The sequence below is a fragment of the Carcharhinus amblyrhynchos genome, chromosome 3, assembly GCF_965287045.1.
Source record: "Carcharhinus amblyrhynchos chromosome 3, sCarAmb.v2.hapA, whole genome shotgun sequence".
NCBI lineage: Eukaryota > Metazoa > Chordata > Chondrichthyes > Carcharhiniformes > Carcharhinidae > Carcharhinus > Carcharhinus amblyrhynchos.
This window is the reverse complement of record NC_137326.1, coordinates 68,048,194-68,072,381: the sequence shown is the minus strand read 5'-3', so window position 1 is coordinate 68,072,381 and position 24,188 is coordinate 68,048,194.

Sequence of the window (24,188 nt, the reverse complement as noted above, 5' to 3'; positions counted from 1 at the left end):
AGGATGGGTGGTGGATGAGTGCCTCAATGACTGGGGACAGGGGAGAGGGAGGGAGGTGTCACACAGCCATCAGAGTCTGGAGGAGATGGGGACCTTGTGTGGGAAAATCCAGGATGGAGATAAGAGGGATCTCTGTGCCTAAGACGAGTAGGGGGAAAGGGGGGCTTCGTTGCCACTCTGCCTGAGATCATTGCGGGGAAGGGGGCCACAACTGGTCTGGATGGCAGGGGTTGGGGGTATAAGGGGGTCAGTAAAGTTGTGGAGGTGGGGAATGTCTGTGGGGCCAGGGGGAGGCATTACCTGGCCCTGGGGCAATGAGGTAGGGGAGCAGCATTCTATCATTTTTTTGGTGAGCATGCACAGTTGGAGATGCCGATCGGAGCAGCAGGGTTTCAGGTGCCATAAGCCCGCCCACAGGCTTGTGCAGGGCTATTCACAATCACTAACTTTTTTTCAGGCAGTGGTAATAGGGGGCACCACAGAACAGGTCTAAAAGTCGGATCCAAAACACTCAGATTCAAGTCGGCCCAGCACTTAGAAGCAAAATCAGGCCCATTGTCTTCACAAAGCTTGACGTGTGATAGAACTTACCGCAGATGTAATGATGCCTAGGAACATTTTCTAAAATGCGTGAGTTAATGGTTCTTCAGTCTTGTCAAATGTTGTGGGAACATTCAACCTACTTGACAACATCATTGTTCATGAAAGGGACAAATCCGAACACCAGTTGAAAGCAATTAGTTATCAGTGATGCTCATTCAACTCACACAACACCAAAACTGAAAATAAACCACTAGACCAAAACCAAGTTGCCACAATTTAATATCACAGGCCACCCTAAGAAACCTTTTCCTCAAAACAACTTTACTTGTAAACAAAGTGTTCTATCTTCCAGAAGGAATAGCGGTGAAACCTTAAAGTTAAACCTGGGAATCAGACTCACCTCCTCTGTCACGCTGTGTTCACTGTTGAGATGATAAACAGGAGAAACCCTAAAACATACGATCGAAACAGCTTCTTTCAGAATTTGGCACTCTCACCAGTCCCTCTCCCTTCTTCTCAGGCCCTATTGCTTTCTTCAATAATTAAAAACCAAAATCAAATGATTCAAACCAATGTACAGCTGGTCAAACCTACACTGAATTTACAAATACCAATTTTATAATTGACATTTATGTTCAATTTTTTAAGTACTGGACATTCAAATAATCAATGTTTCAGACATTTTTGATTTAACCTTCTGTTCCAGCTGGCTGGTCTTATATGTTGATCAATTCACTGCACTTATAGAGAAATTTCAGGTTTAGGTGGTTTTTAATTCATTCATCCCCGCCATGTAATTTGTAAGCAATTGGTTAAATACAAATATGCAATTGATGCTCTTGGTGTAATTATTGGTTTGATAATCTGCCAAGAATCCAAAGAAACAATTCCCTAGTGCTAAACCTCTGATCTGGAAGCAGAGAGGATGAGACAATCCTTACATCTGATCCCAATCAAGAGTGATTATTCCTGAAGTCTGATTCTATCTTTACAGAAACTGGATCATCTATCTCAAGCATAAAAAAGAACATGTCCCTGTCTACATCAATGGGGACGAAGTAGAAAGGGTCGAGAGCTTCAAGTTTTTAGGTGTCCAGATCACCAACAACCTGTTCTGGTCCCCCCCATGCCAATACTACAGTTAGGAAAACCCAGCAATGCCTCTACTTTTGCAAAGACTAAGGAAATTTGGTATGTCAGCTACGACTTTCACCAACTTTTACACGTGTACCATAGAAAACATTCTTTCTGGTTGTATCACAGTTTGGTCTGGCTCCTGCTCTGCCCAAGACTGCAAGAAACTACAAAAGGTCGTGAATGTAGCCCAATCCATCATGCAAACCAGCCTCCCATCCATTGATCTGTCTACACTTCCTGCTACCTTGGCAAAGCAGCCAGCATAATTAAGGACTCGACGCACCCCAGACATTCTCTCTTCCACCTTCTTCCTTTGGGAAAAAGATATAAAAGTCTGAGGTCACGTCCCAACCGACTCAAGAACAGCTTCTTCCCTGCTGCTGTCAGACTTTTGAATGGACTTACCTTGCATTAAGTTGATCTTTCTCTACACCCTAGCTACGACTGTAACACTACATTCTGCACACACTCGTTTTCTTCTCTATGAATGGTATGTTTTGTCTGTGTAGCGTGCAAAAAACAATACTTTTCACTGTACATTGATACATGTGACAATAATAAATCAAATCAAATCAAATCAAAATCAATCAAATGCTTTTTCCACTTCTGATGATTCATGATTCTTTTTCTGATATCTTTGCTTGTCTCTACTCTTTTCACCAAATTTGGGATGGTTAAATTCAAACTGGTTCTCAAGCATTGACCAATCAGCAGCTCAGTAGGAGCTACTCCAGTACTGGTATGTGGGGTGGTTCTATAGGCTAACAGGAACCGTGCTATCTTGGTGCCTAGAGACACAGGTGGTTACTTCTTCATACCAACCTAGAAAGTTTGAACGCTCAGCCAGTCCTATGGTGCAGTTTGAATATGCTGATTCCATTAAATACCTTGGCAGCAATTCTCCCAGCCACAGAGCTGATTTCGATATTGAAACCAGAATTTGCATCTCATTAACAGGTCTGGGACTGGAGTCTCCAGGCCTGATAGCATCTTTCCCTCCCATCCCACCCCCTCCCCACCAGGAGTGTTTCACTCCAGTGGGGTTTACAACTCCCCACAAATGGGGAACATGAGTCCTGACCCCACTAGAGGAAACAGAGGCCATGGAGGCCCCTCCAGGAGGTCAAGGTGGATGCCCCCTGGCCAGCCTGGCCACCCTGGCACTGCCCAAGGGGCAAACTTGCATCTTTTATTTAGACCCTGTCCCTGATCCACTGTTACTTTCCGCAGGACTTCCGGCAAGCTATCCTCTTTTTCTGCCATAAATACAAGGAAAAAAATAATTATTCAACATGTCTGTCATTATCCATAGTCATTGACAATATCCTTTCAGTCTTTAGTGGGCTAATATTGCTCCTGACCACCAGCTTTCCCTTTATGTCTTCTTATTGACCCTGATGCCCCTTGCAAGTTTTCTTTCTTAATCCCTCTTAGTTGCTCTTACTTTGTGGCTCTTTGCTGGTCTTTGCATATTTCCTATTTGTGTGTTTCCTACCTGTGCTTGTTTTTGCATTTTTGTAAGCCCTTTCTTTTCGTTTTATGCTGTGCCTTAGTTGGCCATGGCTGCTTTTTGTATGAAATTAAGCTTTTCCTTCTCAGGGTATAAACTGCTTCTGCTTAGCTTTAAATGTTTCTTTAAACATCCTCTATTGTTCTTCATTTGTTTCACCCATCAGCAGATTTACCCAGCCTCATCTCATTAAAGCTGGCCTTACCTAACTCTAAAACTTTCGTCGCTGATTTGGGCTTTTCAGTTTCAAATACTACATGGAAATCAATAATGTTATGATCACTATTTGATAATTTTTAAACTGTGACTCCTGGATCTAGATTTCCCCATGAGGGAAATATCCTTTCAATATCCACCCTGTTGATGTCCCCTCAGAGTCTTCTGTGTTTAATCAGATCACCTTCTAAACCCCAAACTGCTGAAACATTTCCTCATAAGACAATCCCTTTATCACAGAAATAAGTTGTCAACCTTCTTAGATCTGTTTCAAGTGCAATTATATCATTTCTTGAATAAGGAGACCAAAACTGAACACAATACTCCAGATGTGGTCTCACCAAAGGCATATCCAGCTACAGTAAAATTTTCTAACTTTTATATTCCATTCCTCTTACAATAAATACCAACATTCCATTCACCTTCCTAATCACAGTGTTTATTTTATGCAAGGGTCGACAGGAATATCACTGATTCACAATATGTCAAATTCCATCTTTATTAAGATGTATTTTATAATTTGCATTGTGATTTGTGATTTTATTCTTTACGGAAGAAATTTCACAATCTGCTCATCACGGTGTGAAAGTTATAAATAAATTCACAATTTCTCATTCAAATTTGTTTTATCTCTCCCTTACTAGTTTTAAAGTTGGCAATACACAGCAAAATAATATGCTGTTTGTCAGATTTTGCTTTCCAAAATAGGAGTGCCATGATGGCACAATAGTAGCACTATTGTCTCACAGCACCAGAGAATAGAGTTCAATTCCAGCCTTGGGTGACTGTTTGTGTGGAGTTTGCATGTTCTCCCAGTGCCTGCGTGGGTTTCCTCTGGGTGCTCCGGTTTCATCCCACAGTCCAAAGATGTACAGGTTCGGTGGATTCGCAATGCTAAATTGCCCCTTAATGTCCAAAGAAGTGTATGTTACAGAGATTAATGGAGTAAATGTATGGAGTTATTGGGATAGAGCAGGGGGTGGGCCTTGGTAAGATGCTCTGTAAGAGAGACATTGCAGACCTGATGGGCTGAATGACCTCCTTTTGCACTGCAGGAAATCTATGAAAATTGGCTACCATATACCTTACAATGGTGAATGCACCTCAAATATGCAGAGGTAGATATCTGGGTGGATTTGGTGAAGAACAGGACAAAGGAGAGATAAATAATACTTAAAAAGTATTAAAGATGTTTGAAAATAGCTGACTTTTTCATGAGAAGTGGCTGCCAATGGTAACAAACTCTCACAGCAAGGATAGAGGTCACACAAAACTGGAACGACAGCAAGTGTAAATTGGATAAGCAGCAAAAACAGAATCCTACATATGCCGACAAACTGGAATAATAACAAAAAATACTGCAAATGGTCATCAAGTCAGCATCTGTGAAGAGACAGGATGAATGTTTCAGGTCAATGACAGTTCATCAGAAGTAAGCAGAGATCTTCTAATGTTAGATGTATATTGACACAAAGGGCCAGAACATTGAATTGAAAAGGTTGAAGAATTGTTATGACATTCTAAAAGAAGCATGGAAAATTCCTGAGAAATGATGACAATTTTAGTTGCACAGACGTTTCAAATTAGCCAACATTATGAGAAGTTTTAAGCTATCATGATACTCTATAATGTGCTTGATTTCTCCCAGTCAGACAGAGAGCGATTTTGCAGTTTGTCATGAATTTTCTGCAGGTTTCACACATGATGTTCTTGCTTCTCAGCTGTGGTCCAATGGACAGCACGTTCATTTCTGAGCCACAAGAGTTTACACTACACTCCAGAGTCTTCAGCACAAAATCCAGGCTGATGTTCCAGTGCAACACCAAGAGAATGTTGCATTGCCAGAGGTGCTGTCTTTCAAATGAAGTGTTAAAACTGCAGGTGAATGTAAAAGATCACAGGGTGGTATTTGAAAGAGAGTAGAGTATTCCCTGATGACCTGTCCAGTACTTATCTTTCAGCCAGTGAGATTACCTCGTCAGCATTATCTTGCTTTTTTGTGTAGGGTCTTAATGTACCATGTCTCCTACATTACAACTTCAAATGTATTTATTGGCTGTTAAAAGCATTTGGGCAGTCCTGAAGTTATAAAAGGTGCTTAATGAATGCAAGTATTTCTTGTCTTCCTGTTTATGAAGTAGATCAGTAAGTTACAAGGTTGCACCACCATCTGGTAGGGACAGAAATTTAAAAAAATAAGGAATGTGTGTGTTCCTGGCTAGGCCAGCATTTATTGCCCATCCTGAATTGTCCTTGAGAAGGTGATGGTGAATTACCCTCTTGAACTTCTACAATCCATGTGGTGTAGGTACACCTAGAGTTGTGGAGTATTGTATTCTCTCTACGTGAAGTGTTCACATCCAATCATACTACACATTATCAAGTAATCACTCACAGTTAATCCACATTTTGCCAAGAATGTTGTTTCACTGCTGATATTGGGAAAAGTTGATCCTTTTTGTCTGGTGAAGTTAAACCATGGTACATCAATAGCCCAGCTCACAGAGTAACAAACGGCAAGGATACACCAGTTCAAGGGAAGCGATTTGAGTTTTTTTTTCATTTTCCCAACATTCACAGCATACTGTCTTTACTGCCTATCCACTTGACACATGTTGACATTCTGGTTCTGACTGGCCTCTATTTCTGTTGAGACTGTTCGTCAATAGTGTCAGCCATTTCTCACAAAACACAAGGTAGTGGGAGAGCGTTCCAGCATTGTGGTCCCAAAAGACCTTATTGGTGCAACGAGCTTCCAGAAATCATTAGGCAAGCTGGAAAACTTTGGAAAGTTGTCTAAGTCCAAAACTTCAAGACTTGTGAAGGATCCGAAATAATTCCTTGGGATAGATGACTGACACCAAATAGTCCAACAACATTTCTTGGCAAGATTAAGAATCACAGATTCACATTTTGGAATGCTGACATCACCTCATTGTTCACAGAACAGAAATCCCACTTATCTGATGAAGGAGCAGCGCTCCGAAAGCTAGTGGCTTGTGCCACCAAATAAACCTGTTGGACTTTAATCTGGTGTTGTGAGACTACTTACTGTGTTTACCCCAGTCCAACACTGGCAGCTCCACATCCTAGTGATATCAGCAGCAAGCACTGTTGCAGGTGGAGGAGAGCTGGCAACTCCCTGAAGTGGCAGTGCTGCAACCTCAGCACTTGTCAAGAAGCACTGCCTGTGGCTACTACTGTGTGGGTTCTGAGTATTTGTGAGTGGGGGTGGGGGGAATGGGGAGAATGCTGTATTGTCATTCTGGGGATCGTGGGACAGATAGGGGAGTGTTGCTAGAGGAGTTGTGGAGGGTGGGTATGGGGAATGTGTGTAGTTGGGAGGCTGTGGGAGGCTGGTATGGGGAGTGTGTGTTGCTGGGGGACAGTAGGGGAGTATGGGGAGTGTGTGTTGCTGGGAGATTGAGGGGGAATATGGAGAGTGTAAGTTGATGGGGGGCTGTCAGGACAGGTATGGGTTTGTATGTTGCTGGGGGACTGTGGGTGGGCGGGGGGATGTGGTGAGCGTGTGTTGCTGGGGACTGTGAGGGAATATGGGAAGTGTGTGTTTTTGGGGGCCTGTTAGAGGGTTATGGGGACTGTGTGTTTCTGGGGATCTGTGGTGTGGGGGAGAATGTGGGGAGTGTATACTGCAGGTGGCCTGTGGGAAGAGTATGGGGAGTGTATGCTGCTTGGGATCTGTGGGGGGGAGTATGGGGAGTATGTGTTGCTGGGCAGCTGTGGGAGTGTACAGTAATATTGGGGGCATTCTTCTCCTGCGGCGATAGAAGGAGCCATGTAAAATCTGATGGCACGCTGGGTTTCAGGGGATGCCCCTCAGAGGCAAGTGTTGTGAATCTCTGGGTGTTTGGGGGTCAGGGGCTGGAAGCGTTCAGTGTGCTGGAGGTGGGGGAATCTGGGGGTTATTTAGGGGGAAGATGCTAGATGAGCTAAAACACTCACCCTTGCTACCCGAGTTAGGTCATTCAGTTTTTTGCAGCACTGCTCCCCAGTTCTCCTGGCCCGTGTTCTGGCATAAAGGAATGCTACCACCACCTCCTGGGCTGCTTTTCCATCCCTTCCCCTGGGTCAGCATCCTGCTGGAGGAAGAGAGTGCCCTGCCATGCCTCCGATGACTCCAGCATCCTGGCCAGATCTTCATCATAAAAATGAGGACTGTCCTCCTGGAGGCAATTTCCTGTTGCACTGCCTATTTCTCTGTCCATCTTTGGGGGTTTTTATGGAGCTTTCCCTTGTTATGGCAGATCAGTTGCAGACAGTTTGGGTGAGTCACGCGTCCATTAGAGCATTCCAGTGAGTTTAATGCAGTTAGTCTTGTTAACATGGAGAGGAGAGAGAGGGTCATGTCAGTCAGCCATTGGGGCCTGGGGGTGATAAGGGGACCATGTGCAAGGGGATCTGGGGTCAGTAATATTGGGGGGAGCTCACCAATGTCCTTGGAAGGGGAAGAGAAAGGCTGTATCTGGCCAGTGGGTGTTCTGTTAGGAGAACAGATTTTTATTTTTAGCTTTTTCTGCGCATGTGCAGTTTGTGGCTCTGATCTGAGCCCTGCCCAATGCTTCGAGTGGCTAGAAACAGTCGAGCTCACATTTTTAAAGACTGAGGCCAATCCCAGGGTGGACGAGGCTTGCAGAACAGCCTCGGACGGGATTTTATAAGCCTCACCTGAACGAGGTCGTGCATCCGATTCGACATGAAAATTTGCCTGAAAAACGGATCAGGAGCTGTCCCGTTTTCACACCAGCTGGACACTTAGAAAAAAATCTCGTAAATTCCGTATCAAAAGTGAGCCCAGGATGGAATCATCTGGGCCCGCTTGCTTTTGTGGCCTTACCTATGAATCTCCTCACCGGCGAGGATCATGTATGGTCTCCATCAATGAGAACTCTGTCACGATGGCCTCACCTGTACAACTGGGTGCTATTGAGGCCTCCATGAGGAGGTTGAAGAGTTCTATCCTGACACTGCCAGCCTGGCACCCTAGCCCTTCCAGCCTGGCACCCTGGCAGTGCTAAGGGGATGGAATCTGACAGAACAGGTGTAATCTGCAACAACAATCCAGGGCGGTGATACACTGTGCATTCTGAAACCAGGATTGGTTGAACCGTGAAGGTGCCGGGGGAGGGGGGGAGGGGGGCAGGTGATCGATTAGTCTGTGCGGAGGTGGGTAAATCGGCTGTGAAGCCCTGCAATAATGGGGAAGGTGCAATCAGCCACAGAATCCTGCAATAGTTGGGGATGGGGAAATTAGCCACAAAGGTCAGCTATAGCTGGGGGCAAGTGCCCTCCACTGCAATCTGCTCCTTCCGCCCGGATCACCTGCCCCTCCCCCCTGCATCGCCTGCCTATCATCGACCCCTTTCCTCCCCGCTCATTGGCCTCTTTACCCCACGTTCTGCCCCTGATCATCAGCCCTTTCTGCCTCCCCTCCCACTCCACAAAACAAAGAACAAAGAACAAAAACAGCCCGGGAAACAGGCCCTTCGGCCCAACGAGCCCGCTTCACCATTTTAACACCACCAGTCCCCCCCTCCACCCATGACCCTTATCTATTGTTTTATGGCCATCCACATTGAGGGAAACTAATTTAGGGACAATTTATTACTGCCAATCAGCCGAATAGCACATCTTTGGGGTGTGGGAGGAAACCGGAGCACCCGGAGAAAACCCACGCAAGCACGGGGAGAATGCGCAAACTCCCACAGACACCGGCCCAAATCCATGTGTCTGCACAGCAAACGGTGATGGTCACTGAGCTGTCGTCTTGCCCAGTATCTTGTCCAGTTTAGGTACACACTAACGACATGAAGCACTAGGCCAATCTCGAACAACCAAGAGCAGCCCCAGTACGACCCATCGTGTGTATGCGCCTCGTTGGACAACAAGGCAGACTGACTTAAAACCTGTGAATGTAAAGAGAAAAAACATTATTATCATACCATATCCATTTACATTACCAGGGACGCCCCAATGCTAATGACCCTTATTTAAAACAACCTCCTGTATCCACCCATCTCCAACCCACTCATGTGCCTGTCCAAGTTACTCTTAAACAACTCTAGCGTGCTTGCCTCCACCACCTTACTTGGCAGAGCATTCCATACCCCCACTACCCTCTGTGTGAAAAACCTTCCTCTAATATCTGTGTTATACCTCTCCCCGCTCACCTTAAGCCCATGGCCCCTCGTACTATGTGTCTCTAACATAGGAAATAGCTTACTCTAACATAGGAAATAGTTCACTCTATCTATACCCTTCATAATCTTATATACCTCTATTCGATCCCCCCTCAGTCGCCATCTTTCAAGGGAAAACAGCCCCAATTTGCTCAATCTTTCCTCATAACCTCGGGCCCCTAACCCTATAAATTCACCTGACGAAGGGGCTAACCCGAAAGCTTGCGAGTATATTATCAAATAAATAGGTTGGACTAAAACCTGGTGTTGTCAGACTTTTTACTGTGTTTACGCCAGTCCAACGCTGGCATACCCACATCATTCCTATAAATTAGCGCAGAGAGGATACCCGATCCTCTACACTGGTAGAGAATCCCACCGTCCCACCTCCTCTAACCTAATTATAAGTGTGGGGGAAGTTTTTTTTTATATTTTTATTTTTATTTTTCTGCTGTAATTGTTTCAGGGATGGCAGTTCAGGCAGTAAGCTGCATCTCCTGTGGGATGTATGTGGTGAGGGACTCCAGTAGTGTTTCAGGTGATTTTACTTGTAAGAAGTGTGTTCGATTGCAGCTTCTGGAGGAGCGTGTAAAGGAGCTGGAGGTGGAATTAGAGGAACTCCGCATAATTCGGGAGGCGGAGGCGGACATCGATAGGAGTTATAAGGAGATAGTCACTCCTAGAAATGAGTCTTGGGTAAATGCCAGGAAGAGGGGAAAGAAGCAATTGGGGGGAAAATCCCCTGGGGATGTTCCCCTCCAAAATAGGTTTTCGGTCCTGGAGGCTACAGTTGAGGAGGAATCAACTGGGGATAGCCAAAGGGAGCAGGCCTCTGGGGGTGAGACTACTGTGAAAGCTCAGGTGGTTAGGGGATGTAAAAGATTGGGCCTAGTGATTGGGGACTCCACAGTTAGGGGGACGGATAGGAGAGTCGGAAGTAATGGTAGGGACTCAGGGCTGGTGTGTTGCCTACCAGGGGCTGGGGTCTGGGATGTATCGGAAAGGGTATTCAGGACTCTTAGGGGAGAGGGAGATCAACCCCAAGTTATAGTTCATGTGGGGACGCATGACATAGGGAGGTTAAGGGAAGGGGATATTAAGCAGAGATTTATGGAGTTGGGGTGGAAACTAAAGGCCAAGTCTGATAGAGTGGTTATCTCCGGACTCTTGCCTGTGCCACGGGATAGTTTAGAGAGGAATAGAGAGAGGGAAAGTTTGAACTCGTGGCTGAGGGGATGGTGCAGGAGGGACGGGTTCAGGTACTTGAGCAACTGGGGCTCATTCTGGGGAAGGTGGGACCTCTATAAGAGTGATGCTCTACACTTGAATCAGAGGGGAACAAATATCCTGGGGGGTAAATTTGCAAAGGCTATGCAGGGGGGTTTAAACTGATTCGGAGGGGGGGGGTGGGATCCTGAGTAGAGGGGGTGAAAGTGAGGGGGGCATAGATGGGGACTGCAAAGCACGGCACCGTGGGGGTGGGGCGGAGCAGGGTTTGAAATGTGTATACTTTAATGCGAGGAGTATTCGCAATAAGGTGGATGAACTTGCAGCGTGGATCAGTACCTGGGACTTTGATGTTGTGGCCATTTCAGAGACATGGATAGAGCAGGGTCAGGAATGGTTGTTGCAGGTCCCGGGGTTCAAATGCTTTAGTCGGAGTAGAGAAGGAGGTAGAGGGGGGGAGGGGTAGCATTATTGGTCAAGGACTGTATCACAGTGTCAGAGAGGAAGTTTGATGAGGACTTGTCTGTTGAGGTAGTATGGGCGGAGATTAGAAATAGGAGAGGAGAGGTCACCCTGTTGGGAGTCTTTTATAGACCTCCTAAAAGTTCTAGAGAGGTTGAGGAAAGGATTGCGGAGACGATCCTGGTTAGGAGTGAAAGTAATAGGGTAATTGTTATGGGGGACTTTAACTTTACTAATATTGATTGGAATTGCTATAGCTCTAGCTCGTTAGAGGGGTCAGTTTTTGTACAAAGCATGCAGGAAGGTTTTTTGACTCAGTATGTAGATAGGCCAACTAGAGGTGAGGCTATATTGGATTTGGTGCTGGGAAATGAGCCAGACCAGGTGCTGGACTTGGAAGTTGGTGTGCATTTTGGTGATAGTGACCACAATTCGGTTACGTTCACCTTAGTGATGGAAAGGGATAGGCATGAACCTCGGGTCAGTAGTTTTAGCTGGGGGAAGGGTAATTATGAGGCTATTAGGAGAGAATTAGGAAGCATAGGTTGGACTAGGAGACTACAGGGACTGGGATCGTCCGAAATGTGGAGTTTTTTCAAGGAGCAGCTACTGCGAGTCTGTGATAGGTATGTCCCTGTCAGGCAAGGAGGAATTGGTAGGGCTAGGGAACCGTGGTGCACTAAAAAAGTTGATTCGTTGGTTAAAAAGAAAAAGGAGGCTTATGTTCGGATGAGGCTTGAGGGCTCGGGTAGTGCATTAGAAAGCTTTAGATTGGCTAGGAGGGAGTTGAAGAGTGAGTTAAGAAGGGCTAAAAGACTTTGGCTGATAGGATTAAGGAGAAACCTAAGGCGTTCTATAGGTATGTCAAGAACAGAAGGTTGGTTAGGGCAAGATTAGGGCCAGTTACAGACAGTAGAGGGAAGTTGTGTGTGGAACCAGAAGAGATTGGAGAGGCATTGAACCAATATTTCTCTTCGGTGTTCACGCAGGGGGACATGAATATAGCTGAGGAGGACACTGGGTTGCAGGGGTGTAAAATAGACGGTATTGCAGTTGATAAGGGGGATGTGCTGGATATTCTTGAGGGTTTGAAAATAGATAAGTCCCCTGGTCTGGATGGGATTTACCCTAGGATTCTCTGGGAGGCTAGAGAGGTGATTGCAGAGCCTCTGGCTCTGATCTTCAGGTCGTCGTTGGCCACAGGTATAGTGCCAGATGATTGGAGGATAGCGAATGTTGTCCCATTGTTTAAGAAGGGGAACAGAGACTTCCCCGGGAATTATAGACCGGTGAGTCTTACTTCTGTTGTGGGCAAGGTTTTAGAAAAAATTATTAGGGATAGGATTTATAGTTATTTGGAGAGTAATGAATTGATTGGAGATAGTCAGCATGGTTTTGTAGCGGGTAGGTCGTGCCTTACTAACCTTATTGAGTTTTTTGAGAAAGTGACCAAAGAGGTGGATGGGGGTAAGGAGTTGACGTGGTATATATGGATTTTAGTAAGGCGTTTAATAAGGTTCACCGTGGTAGGCTTCTGCAGAAAATGCAGATGTATGGGATTGAGGGTAGTCTAGGAAATTGGATCAGGAATTGGCTAGCAGATAGGAGACAGAGGGTGGTGGTTGATGGTAAATATTCGTCATGGAGTTTGGTTACGAGTGGTGTGCCTCAGGGATCTGTTTTGGGGCCACTGCTGTTTGTAATTTTTATTAATGATCTGGATGAGGGTATAGTTGGGTGGATTAGTAAATTTGCTGATGACACCAAAGTCGGAGGTGTGGTAGATTGTGAGGAAGGGTGTCATAGTCTGCAGGGAGACTTAGACAGGTTGCAGAGCTGGGCCGAGAGGTGGCGGATGGAGTTTAATGCGGAGAAGTGTGAGGTAATTCACTTTGGTAGGAATAACAGATGTGTTGAGTATAGGGCTAACGGGAGGACTTTGAATAGTGTGGATGAACAGAGGGATCTAGGTGTATGTGTACATAGATCCCTGAAAGTTGGGAATCAAGTAGATAAGGTTGTTAAGAAGGCATACGGTGTCTTGGTGTTTATTGGTAAGGGGATTGAATTTAGGAGTCGCAGCGTCATGTTGCAACTGTACACAACTCTGGTGCGGCCACACTTGGAGTACTGTGTGCAGTTCTGGTCCCCACATTACAGGAAGGATGTGGAGGCTTTGGAGAGGGTGCAGAGGAGGTTTACCAGGACGTTGCCTGGTATGGAGGGGAGGTCCTATGAGGAGAGACTGAGGGATTTGGGGTTGTTTTCGCTGGAAAGAAGGCGGCTAAGAGGGGATCTTATTGAAACATATAAGATGATTAGAGGTTTAGATAGGGTGGATAGTGATAGCCTTTTTCCTAGGATGGAGAAAGCTAGCACGAGGGGGCATGGCTTTAAATTAAGGGGAGGTAGTTATAGGACGGATGTCAGGGGTAGGTTCTTTACCCAGAGGGTGGTGAGGGATTGGAATGCCCTGCCTGCTGCAGTTGTAAATGCGCTTAGTTTGGGGGCGTTTAAGAGATCTGTGGATAGGTTTATGGACGAAAAGGGATTGGTTTAGATTAGTGGGTCATTGTTTTTTTACTGGTCGGCGCAACATCGTGGGCCGAAGGGCCTGTTCTGCGCTGTAATGTTATATGTTCTATGTTCTATGTTCTATAACCCAGTCCTTCAATACCAGGCAACATCCTGGTAAACCTCCTCTGCACCCTCTCCAGAGTCTCCACGTCCATCCAGTAGTAAGGCGACCAGAACTGGACGCAGTACTCCAAATGCGGCCTAACCAACGTGCTATACAACTGCAACATTAGACTCCAGCTCTTATATTCTATACCCATTCCTATAAAGGCTAACATACCATAAGCTTTCTTCACAACCTTCTCCACTTGTATTGCCACCTTCAAAGACTTGTGCACTTGCACCCCAAGGTCTCGCTGCGATTCTATACTCCTTATGGGCTTACCCTTTATCATATAACTTCCCCCTACATTATTCTGGCCAAAATGCATCACCTCACATTTATCCGGATTAAACTCCATTTGCCATGTATCTGCCCAATCTACCAGCCTATCAATATCCCGTTGTATTGCCAGACACTGCTCCTCACTGCCCGCCAATCCAGCCATCTTGGTGTCATCAGCAAATTTGCTGATCACACCACTTACTCCCTCTTCCAAGTCAATTATATACACTACAAAGAGAAGAGGTCCCAGTACTGAGCCCTGCGGCACACCACTAGTGACGGACCTCCAGCTAGAAAAAGACCCCTCCACTCCTACTATCTGTCTCCTCCTTGCAAGCCAGTTCTCAACCCATCTAGATACCTGACCACATATCCCATGGGCCTTAATCTTTTCTACCAACCTACCATGAGGGACTTTGTCAAACGCCTTACTGAAGTCCATATAGACGACATCAATGGCTAGTCCTTTGTCGACCCTTTTTGTCATCTCCTCAAAAAATTCTACCAGATTTGTAAGGCAAGACTTCCCCTTTACAAAGCCATGCTGCATATCCCCAATCGGATTGCAACGCTGTAAGTGCACATACACCCTGTCCCCAAAAATCCTCTCCATCAGCTTACCTACCTCTGACGTCAAACTCATCAGCCTATAGTTACCCGGGTTATCCCTCCTACCCTTTTTAAACAACGGTACCACGTTCGCTATCCTCCAGTCCTCTGGGACCTCACCTGTGTCCAAAGAAGAGACAAAGATTTGCGTCAGAGGCCCAGCAATCTCATCCCTCGCCTCCCTAAGCAGCCTAGGATAAATGTCACCAAGCCCCAGAGATTTATCAGTTTTAATGCTACCTAAAAGCCCTAACACTTCTTCTCTCGTAATTGATAGATCCTTCAATTGGTCTACAGGTCCCTCGATGACCATACCAGACATCAAGCCCCTCTCCTTCGATGCAAAGTATTCATTCAGGATCTCCCCCATTCCCTCAGACTCTAAGCACAATTCCCCTCGTCTGTCCCTGAGAGGACCGATTTTACCCCTAGCCACCCTTTTGCCCCTCTTGAGTTAAAACTCCAGAATCATAAATCAGATAAAGATTTTGAGGGGTGAAAATGGAGCATGGTGATCATTTTGACCATGATCACACTGTCAATAATAGTGTAGTCTAAATCTGTGATGGAGATTAGAAAGTAGCTGTGATTGTCTTTGGAAACAATCGGGAAATGACCATAAGGTGTTTTTGAAAGTGTACTTCCACCCTGTTTAGGAATCTAATTAGGTGCTGGGGTTTTGACATTGTTTGGTATAAATCTAAGGACACCTTTTTGACCGTCACCAAGTCATTGATCAGATCAGATTTCTCAGTGTTTGGTCCATTACATGAGAAGAATTACTGGCTGAAAGAATCTCAGCAGCTCTGATAAGCTCACAAAACTTGATATATTTACTTTCCAGAAGCATTGACTTGGATGTGACTTGATAAAGATCCAAAAAGTGACATAAAGGTTGGATTGAGTCCTCATTGATGAGACTAAGTTGGATGAGTGGATGTTAGTTTAAACTACACCTGATTTAAATAAGACTAGCTGTTGATTGGTTCTTTTCTTTTTCTGGGAACATTTTGCTACTGGCAGGAGATTACATGGCTGTGATGTCCATTTTATTCCCCAGCGTGCATTGTTCAGTATCAGTCCTCAATGCAGTCCCCATAGCCACCGTCCCATCCCACCAGTCACTCCCCTGCCCCGCCACCACCCCCCACTCCCCCATTATGACAGTATGATCCTCAATCGAGGGATTGAGTTTAGGGGTCGGGAGGTAATGCTGCAGCTTTATAAGACCCTTGTCAGGCCTCACTTGGAGTACTGTGCGCAGTTCTGGTCGCCTCACTATAGGAAGGACGTAGAAGCTATTGAAAGGGTACAGAGGAGATACAAGGATGTTGCCTGGATTGGGAGGCATGCCTTATGAAGATAGGTTGGGGGAGCTGGGACTCTTCTCCCTGGAGAGATGAAGGTTGAGAGGCGACCTGATAGAGGTTTATAAAACGTTGAGAGGAATAGATAAGGTGGATTCTCAGAGGCTATTTCCCCGGGTTGAAATGGTCGCTACGAGAGGACACAGATTTAAGGTGCGGGGAGGCAAGTACAGAAGTGATGTTAGGGGTAAGTTTTTCACTCAGAGGGTGGTGAGTGAATGGAATCGGCTGCCGTCAGTGGTGGTGGAGGCGAACTCGCTGGGGTCTTTTAAAAGACTTCTGGATGAGTATATGGGATTTAGTGAGATTGGGGGTTATAGATAGGTCAATGGATTGGTAGGTATTGATGTGATTGGCGCAACTCGTGGGCCGAAGGGCCTGTTTGTGCTGTAGTGCTCTATGTTCTATGTTCTATCTTATTTCCAGTTGTTTTCAGCTGTGATCCAGACTCAAAATGTTGGCTCTATTCTCTCCCCACAGATGTTGTCAGACTTGCTAAGATTTTACAATAATTTCCATTTTGATTCTGATGGAAGGCGATTGACCTCAACTACTAATGCTACCTTCTTTTTTCCATAAGTACTACCTGACCTGCTGAGTGTTTACAACATTTCTGCCGTTGGTTTAGATTTTCTGGATTTGCAGTGTTTTGAGTTAAGGAAGGATTGATTTTGCTATACAGAAGAATACAGCCCATCAGGCTGACTGAAGCTTCGTACAGCCTGGCAGTGCCCTGAAAATGTCTCGCAATGCCTGCTCTATGAAATGTTAGCGTTTATTTCGCTGTCATTTTGATGATAATAGATTATTGATTGAATGTGTTGGATGGGATGAATGAACATAGTTTCCAATCCAGGAGCATATCCGGTTGGTCACCTTCATGCACCTAAAGGTTACCCCAGCAATATCAAGTCAATAGCTTAAATCATTACTCACACTAGAAAATGAGTAATTTCTTCAGATTGAAATCATTAATCCAGCAAACAGTTGTCACAGAATGAAAACCCTTTCATCACTGAGGGCAGGAATAGAGAGATAGAAGAAGGTAAGTTGGCACAACCGCCTACAATTATCCCTTGGACAGAATTTCTGCTTCCCAATTCACATCTTAGTTAATGTCTATACACATAACCTCTCAATAAAGTGTGCACCACAAATGATTTATGTAGGCTTAGGGAACGGTTTACGAAAAAAATTCTAAATGATGAATGAACAAGGAATTGGAAGAGGTTCAGACCTACTTCTTTTTCAAGTGCCAATCTTATGGCACTGAGTGCAAAAAAAGAGCCAGGATGTGATCGACAGCAGCGGTGGCAGCCTGAGCTCACCAGGGAAGCCAGCTGCTGAGCTCTAGGGACGCCATTGCATAGGCACCCAGATTTCCTGGGATTCACAAGTCTGGTACCCACCCCCCGTCTTCTCCTGTTGCTGGCAGTTATGTGCTACCTTCTTCTGTGGGGACAGGGGGAGCATTGAAATGCTGGCTAGAAGGTTATGGGGTATTGGAGATGGGGTTGGTTAGATGGGGTTTCTTGAGGCTGTGCCTCAGCCTTCAGGGTTTGTGACGGGGATGCCAAAGGGTTGGAGGCAAGTGCTAGGGGAGTCATGTGTTTGAAGGTCATGGGGTCTCAGGGGGTGGATGGACATTGAAGGCGCAACATATGCGTGTCCAGAGCAGCATGGACACCCATCCTTGCTGCCCGAATTAGGTCATTCATTTTCTTCCAGCACTGGTCACCAGTTCTACATACCTGTGCATGAGCACTGACTGCCACTGCGATAGGCACCACCTCCCAGGCCTGACATTCGTCTTGACCGCTTGCTCGTCATCTGTCAGAGGAAAGGATGTGTCCCTCCTCTGCTCTACTGCATGTAGCAGATATCCCAGCTCTCCCTCGATAAAGTTTGAAGCATTTTTCGAGGTGCCATCTTCTTGCATGACTACCTGTGTATTCGCTGTTAGAGGTCATATGGAGCTCTCTGGTGTTAAGGGGCCTGAGTTACAGGTAGCTTGGGTGAGTCATGCGGCGGAGATTCCATTCCGGTGAAAATCACTGGAGGATTTGTTGCAATAGTCGAGGGGGGTGGTGGGGGGGGTGGTGGGGGGTGGGTGGACTCTGCAAATGGGGTGATCAGTGGCATGAGGGGAGTACAATACCTGTGGGGGCTGGAAACCGGCACAAGGAGTGACCCAGGCACAGAGGGGATCCTGATATCCATGGTGTGGGCGTGGGAGGGGGGGTGTCCATGGGGGAAAGGGTGACAGAGCAGCAGGAGATCTCCCAGCACCATGGCGCCTCTCAAGTTCAGCAACTGGCTTCACTGGTGAGGTCAGGCTTCTCACTTGTTTGGTGTTGAGAATTTTTTCTTCTTAAAATTCTGCTTAGTGTTGCTTTTGTACCGGTCAGGTCAGACACATGTGCAATTACATTCAGTTCTCAGACTCTACTCTGCTTTTGAGAATGTGTTTTATTAGAAGCTGACCTTCAAGGAACGTTAGCTGACTGAAGACAGGACTTCCATCCCATAAACCCATCTCCCAGTGCTGCCCACTATTCTGACTGGCTGACAATTCTTGAGTGCCAGCAGCGTTAGCAGCTGCAGTGGACAGGACTGGAAAGTTCTTCGCTGAGTCACAGTTCGAAGAGCCCAGGAAGCCGAGTATGGGAGTCTCAGGCCTGGGAAGAGAGGTTTGAAATTGTGGCCAGCGGGGAGGGAACACTCACAGGATCCAGATCTTGCGGGCGCTCGCATGCCTAAAGTTGAAAGGCAACTGTTGATGGAGGTGCCCATCCATTTCCTGCCAAATGCCTGAGGAGGGTTACTTTCTGCCAACCACGCCCCCCCCACCCCCATGTCACCACCACCTCCTCCCCACCCCCACCCCTGTTCCCCCCTGCTCCCCTCCACATCCCCCCCCCCCGCCACCCCACCCATCCACCCCACCCATCCACCCCACCCCCCACACCACCACTCTCCAGCCCCTGAATTCTTATTGCTGTTTCATATGCCGGTGGCATGGCTGCTGCCTTCTGCTATGTGTGGCCTTTCTTACTGAGAGAGACTGTCGTCTTGCCCTGGGGTTCTTACTTCAAGCTGCCACTCCAACTCCAACAATCCAGCATTCCCTTAATGCTGCACTGGAGGGGCAACCTAGATCTTGTGCCTTATTCTCTGGAGTGGGATTTGAACCATTCAATGCTGGTGCTTTGAATTCATTTGACTGAAGATATGACTGAAATTAATTTAAATTATTTACAGCCCCTTAAATACATCCGCCATTCCCCACTTTTCAACCTAATTCAAAGTGGAAAAGGGGCAGAAAATAAGGGCTACTTGTCCTTCTTTGTTACATATCTTAGAGAACCATAAGGCACACATACGGTAGAAATGAGAAAACTGAATTGATTTGTCCACCTCTGTTGTAGAGGTGGGAATAAATCAGAGACACATATGAAAATTCTGTGAAATCTGAGCATATACAGTTAAAAGGAAGAATCCCGTGATCCCCTTCATCACTACTCTGAACAAAATTACCATCCAGGCTTACTGCGCACTGGATGAAGAGTTGGCATATTTAGACATAACACTTGATAATTGAAGATATTCTAAAGGCTAATACAGTGATTGACAAGGTTAAACTTAACAGGGAATGAGACAATGTTAATATTATGACTAAATTGTTATTACAAATTGTTTTAATGTAGATAATTTGCTAAGATGATGTTATCTCTTCATTATAGCATGACAGCTTCTCTTCCTATGTGTGGAATCCCTGCAAATTATATCATTCCTGTGGACCCCCCATGGAGTGATCATTTCAATCTGATTATTTCGGAAGGATGAACATTTCATTTCCAGTCTTATTTCCTTACAAGATCATTAAAACTACAACACCAACCATTATTAGTTACATTCATATAATCACCACTTCAGTTTTGGGTTTCCATTGCCTGTAAATTGCTACGATGTTGGAGCAAACCGATTGCAAATGATGCAATGACAGGTAAGTGCCATAAGTGCATTTTTGTTATTGTGTTCTAATTTTCAGACTGTTGATACAACCAATTTCTTCATCTATTCCTTCTGAATCTGAAGATTCAGATGAAGGATTATCTGGGGTAGGGACTGTAAAACTTGCTTTGCAGTTGGAATCTTCAATCTTCCAAACAGAAACTTGGGTTGGAATTCTCCAATCTCGCCCAACGCTGGAATTTTCCAGTCCTGTTGCTGCAAATGGTGATTTGACTGAGTGCCAAGTTCTCCGTTCTTGCCAGCACAGGTAGCATAACGTCAGAGAATCTTGGGCCAGGAAACATATCATCAAAGGATAATGGTCTGCCGGCACCATTTAGAATCATTCAAACACTCTCTGAAATTCATCAGTAACTTTCCTGCGTGAGTCTCCCAGCTGCTGCCTATGAGCTCTGCACCCTTTCTGTGCCTCAAAACCATCTCAGATGGTGGATTTTGAGTGCTGCTTTCAACCTTGCAGCTTCCCTTGTTACATTGTCACTCATCTCCAGTCCTCTCCTGTATGCCCAATGGTTACGCCTTCATAGAGTCTCATAAAAATTAACTTGTTTGAAAATCACAAATCAAAGATATGCAGAAAGACACGTACCTAAACAGCAGAGCAGTCAAACCAAGAGAAGCAAGTTTGAATGTAACTTGTCTCTGTTAATCCACAATGTCGCTTAATGTTTCCATAAAACTGGGTTGAGAATACAGAATATCAGATGCAGCAATTATTGCATCCTTAGAGAAAAAAGGAGATCCTAATGTACTACCTAAATATCAGTTATTCCTATAATTATTCATTTGGATTCATTTTCTTGTGAGATAGTTAGTGCAATGGAAGAAATCACCCTAACTACTGTCTGCTTAGTAAATTGGCCAATTATCTTAAGTAGAGGAATATCTGATAATTTCCGTATTTCAGGATGCGTTTCTTAAATTGAGTATTACTATTTGAATCCCAATGGAAATCATTTCTATCATTTGTGTTTCTTCAGTTTTTAGTTCTGATACAGTTCCATTTTTTGGGAAAGATATGAAGGTTGTGCTAGAAAAAGTAAAGAGAATCAATTTTTTTGTTCATTGATGAAAAACACAGTTAAACCCAGAAGGCACATGGCACATTGACAAAATGTTCAGAGAAGTGGGGATTAATGGAAAAACTGCTCTCATAATCGAATCCTAATGGCAGTTAAGAACACAAGTAAATTTGGACTCTGAAATTACAGCAAGCAGTTGCACCCAAATGCTTCACACATTTGTCTGAAGTTTCTCTCTCTGTTATGTTAGAAACATGGCAACAGGAACAGGTCATTAAGCTCTTCAAGTCTGCTCCACTATTCAATTAGATCATGATTGACATTAACAGGATTTTTTGCCCAAATCCTTAATATACTTCCCGAATCTATCAATCTCAATTTTGAAATTTTCAATTGACTCGAAGCCTGGACAGCATTTTAGAGAAGAGGGTTCCAGATTGGAGATTCCAAAGCTTCCTGGCATCACCCTGAATGACCTAACTCTGATATTTAGGGAATGTCCTTGTTCTCATTTTCGCACACAAGAAATAATTTCTTTTCATCTACGCTATGAAGATTTTTAACCATCATGAGCACTTCAATTACACCATCCCTCAGCATTCTACAGGCAAGACAATTATGTCTAGTCTGTGCAACCTATCTTCAGATGTTAACCCTTTGAGTTTGGGTATTATCTTAGTGAAAATGCAATGCACTACTGCCATACATTGGCAGGATTTCTCTAGTTTTGTACATGCCCCACCGCTGCTAGCAAGAATAGAGAATTTGGCACTCAGCCAAATCTCCATTCCCAGCAGTGGACGGACAATCCCAGATGCGGACAGGTTGGACAATCCTGGCCATCTTTCTTTTGAGGTGCAATGCCAAAATGCGAATGGGGTCAAACCCAAACTTTATATATCACGTAATCTTGCAACTTTGTTTTTGAGCTCACTTGAAAAAAGGCCAAATTCCATTTACGCTTCCAATGATATTTTGCATGTCGATGAATATTTAGTGATGCAGCACTTGGATTCCCAAATCTCTCCTTCTCCACCATTACTGGTTTCTCATAAGTTAAAATGTACTCTGACCTATCTTTCTTGAGTTGAAAGTAGATGACCCCACACTTCCTCACGTTGAATTCTGTGTGCCATCACTATGTACATTCCTAACTAAAATTCATGGCGCCAGGGAGCAAGGCTGCAGAATTCCTCAAGAGACTTATTTATATTTACGCTATCTTGATCAATGTAGACACAATTGTTGCAAGATTCAGTTTTGATATTCTGCATTTGACCTGGATGTTCATATATTAGCTTTGCCTGTAGTTAGATTAAAGGGTTTCACTGAAGAATTTAATTTGGCTAGACAATCTTTTTAAAGAAATCAAGATCAGCCGCAATTTGGATTTCAGAGAACCTAGGGTGAATACGTAATTATTGTGAAAGAATATTCTCTCGAAGTGCCAGGGTTTGATGTTGAAACCTCCAAAGTGTTTGTGCCTAACGTATGTTACATGGTTCTTTAATGATATCAAAAACATGAATATCCCAATTGGATATTCTCTTTTCATCTTATTCTTCCCAGAATGCAGTTAACCCCTCCCCTCTCTTTTATTTTCTTCTCTTTCCCTTCTTGTAACGTCAAGCTTATGAAAGGAGCAGTGAGTTGGACTTGTGGGACTGCAACAACATCAACATCAATGTGAAATTCTTCAGTGCCTGTTACAGATGGAAGAGAAATTTCTCCTTTTCTCCACATGCCGACATGATGCATTTTTAGAGAAGCATTGTTTTAATCTTTTGAGTACTGTGACTTTTGAGGGTAGGCACAAAAAAAAGGTATTCTGGACTATTGAAATGAAAAGAAAGAACAAATATTTATTTCTTGCTTTGCCTGAAAATATATGCGACAAGCACCCATTTCTCATTAATGCACATACGTAGAAAAAAAGATGATTACAAATAATGGATAGCATATATTCATATCTTTAAGAAGAGTTTGAGGAATTCAGTAATACTTCAGTCCTTCTTTGAATTGCAGGCCTGAAAAATTCTCTTCTGAAGAATAAAAAGTGAAGGTTGGCTGTTTCTGGCAATGAACCCACAACAGTGCTCCAAGTACTAGCATATTTCTGGCTTTTCTGTCAAAGATGTGGTCGAGCCTCAGTAGAGACAAAATATAATCTTACAGTAAAATGAGTTAACCCTGCTCCACTGCCTATATTTGATTTTTTTTAGGCAGGGTAGTCGCTTGTCTTGACTTGGCTTTTGTATTCCAGGCTGACTTGCCTTGGCCTGTGCTTGTGGATTACTAATGTGCTTTCGGGTAGTTCCGATCACGTCAGTTTCCATCATGTGATCACGTTATCGATGTTTCTATTATTCATGCAATGGACTGACAGCTAGCCAATTTGCCACACATGGAGGATGTTTGGTCACCCATCAACAGTGCAGACATGAATGGCCTCCGAAATGTCTTTATTAGTAATTCCATCTCCATGGGGCCAGCAAGTCTAACAGTCATTGTTACTTAAGTTTCTTCAATGGAAGATCCTACCAGGTTATTGACATTTTAATGCTTTTCCAGAGGCTTGTTCAGATGTCTCTCTCCTTGTCTGTACAGAAATTACAAAGGAACTCACTTGATTCTCTGGAGTCCACTTTGTTAAGGTAATCATCTATATCCTATGCTCCCTTTAAAAGTAAAAATGTCCATTGTCTTCATACATTTATGGGCATGTGATGCAAGTGGGACTACTTTTAACGTTGGACACATCCCAGGGTACTTCACAGAAGCACTATCAATACTAGTGACAACAAGGCATTTATGGCGACATTGGGTCAGACGACCAAAAGCTAGATTTTAAACATCATTTTAGAGGAGGAAAGTGAAGTAGACAATTGGAAAGATAAAGGA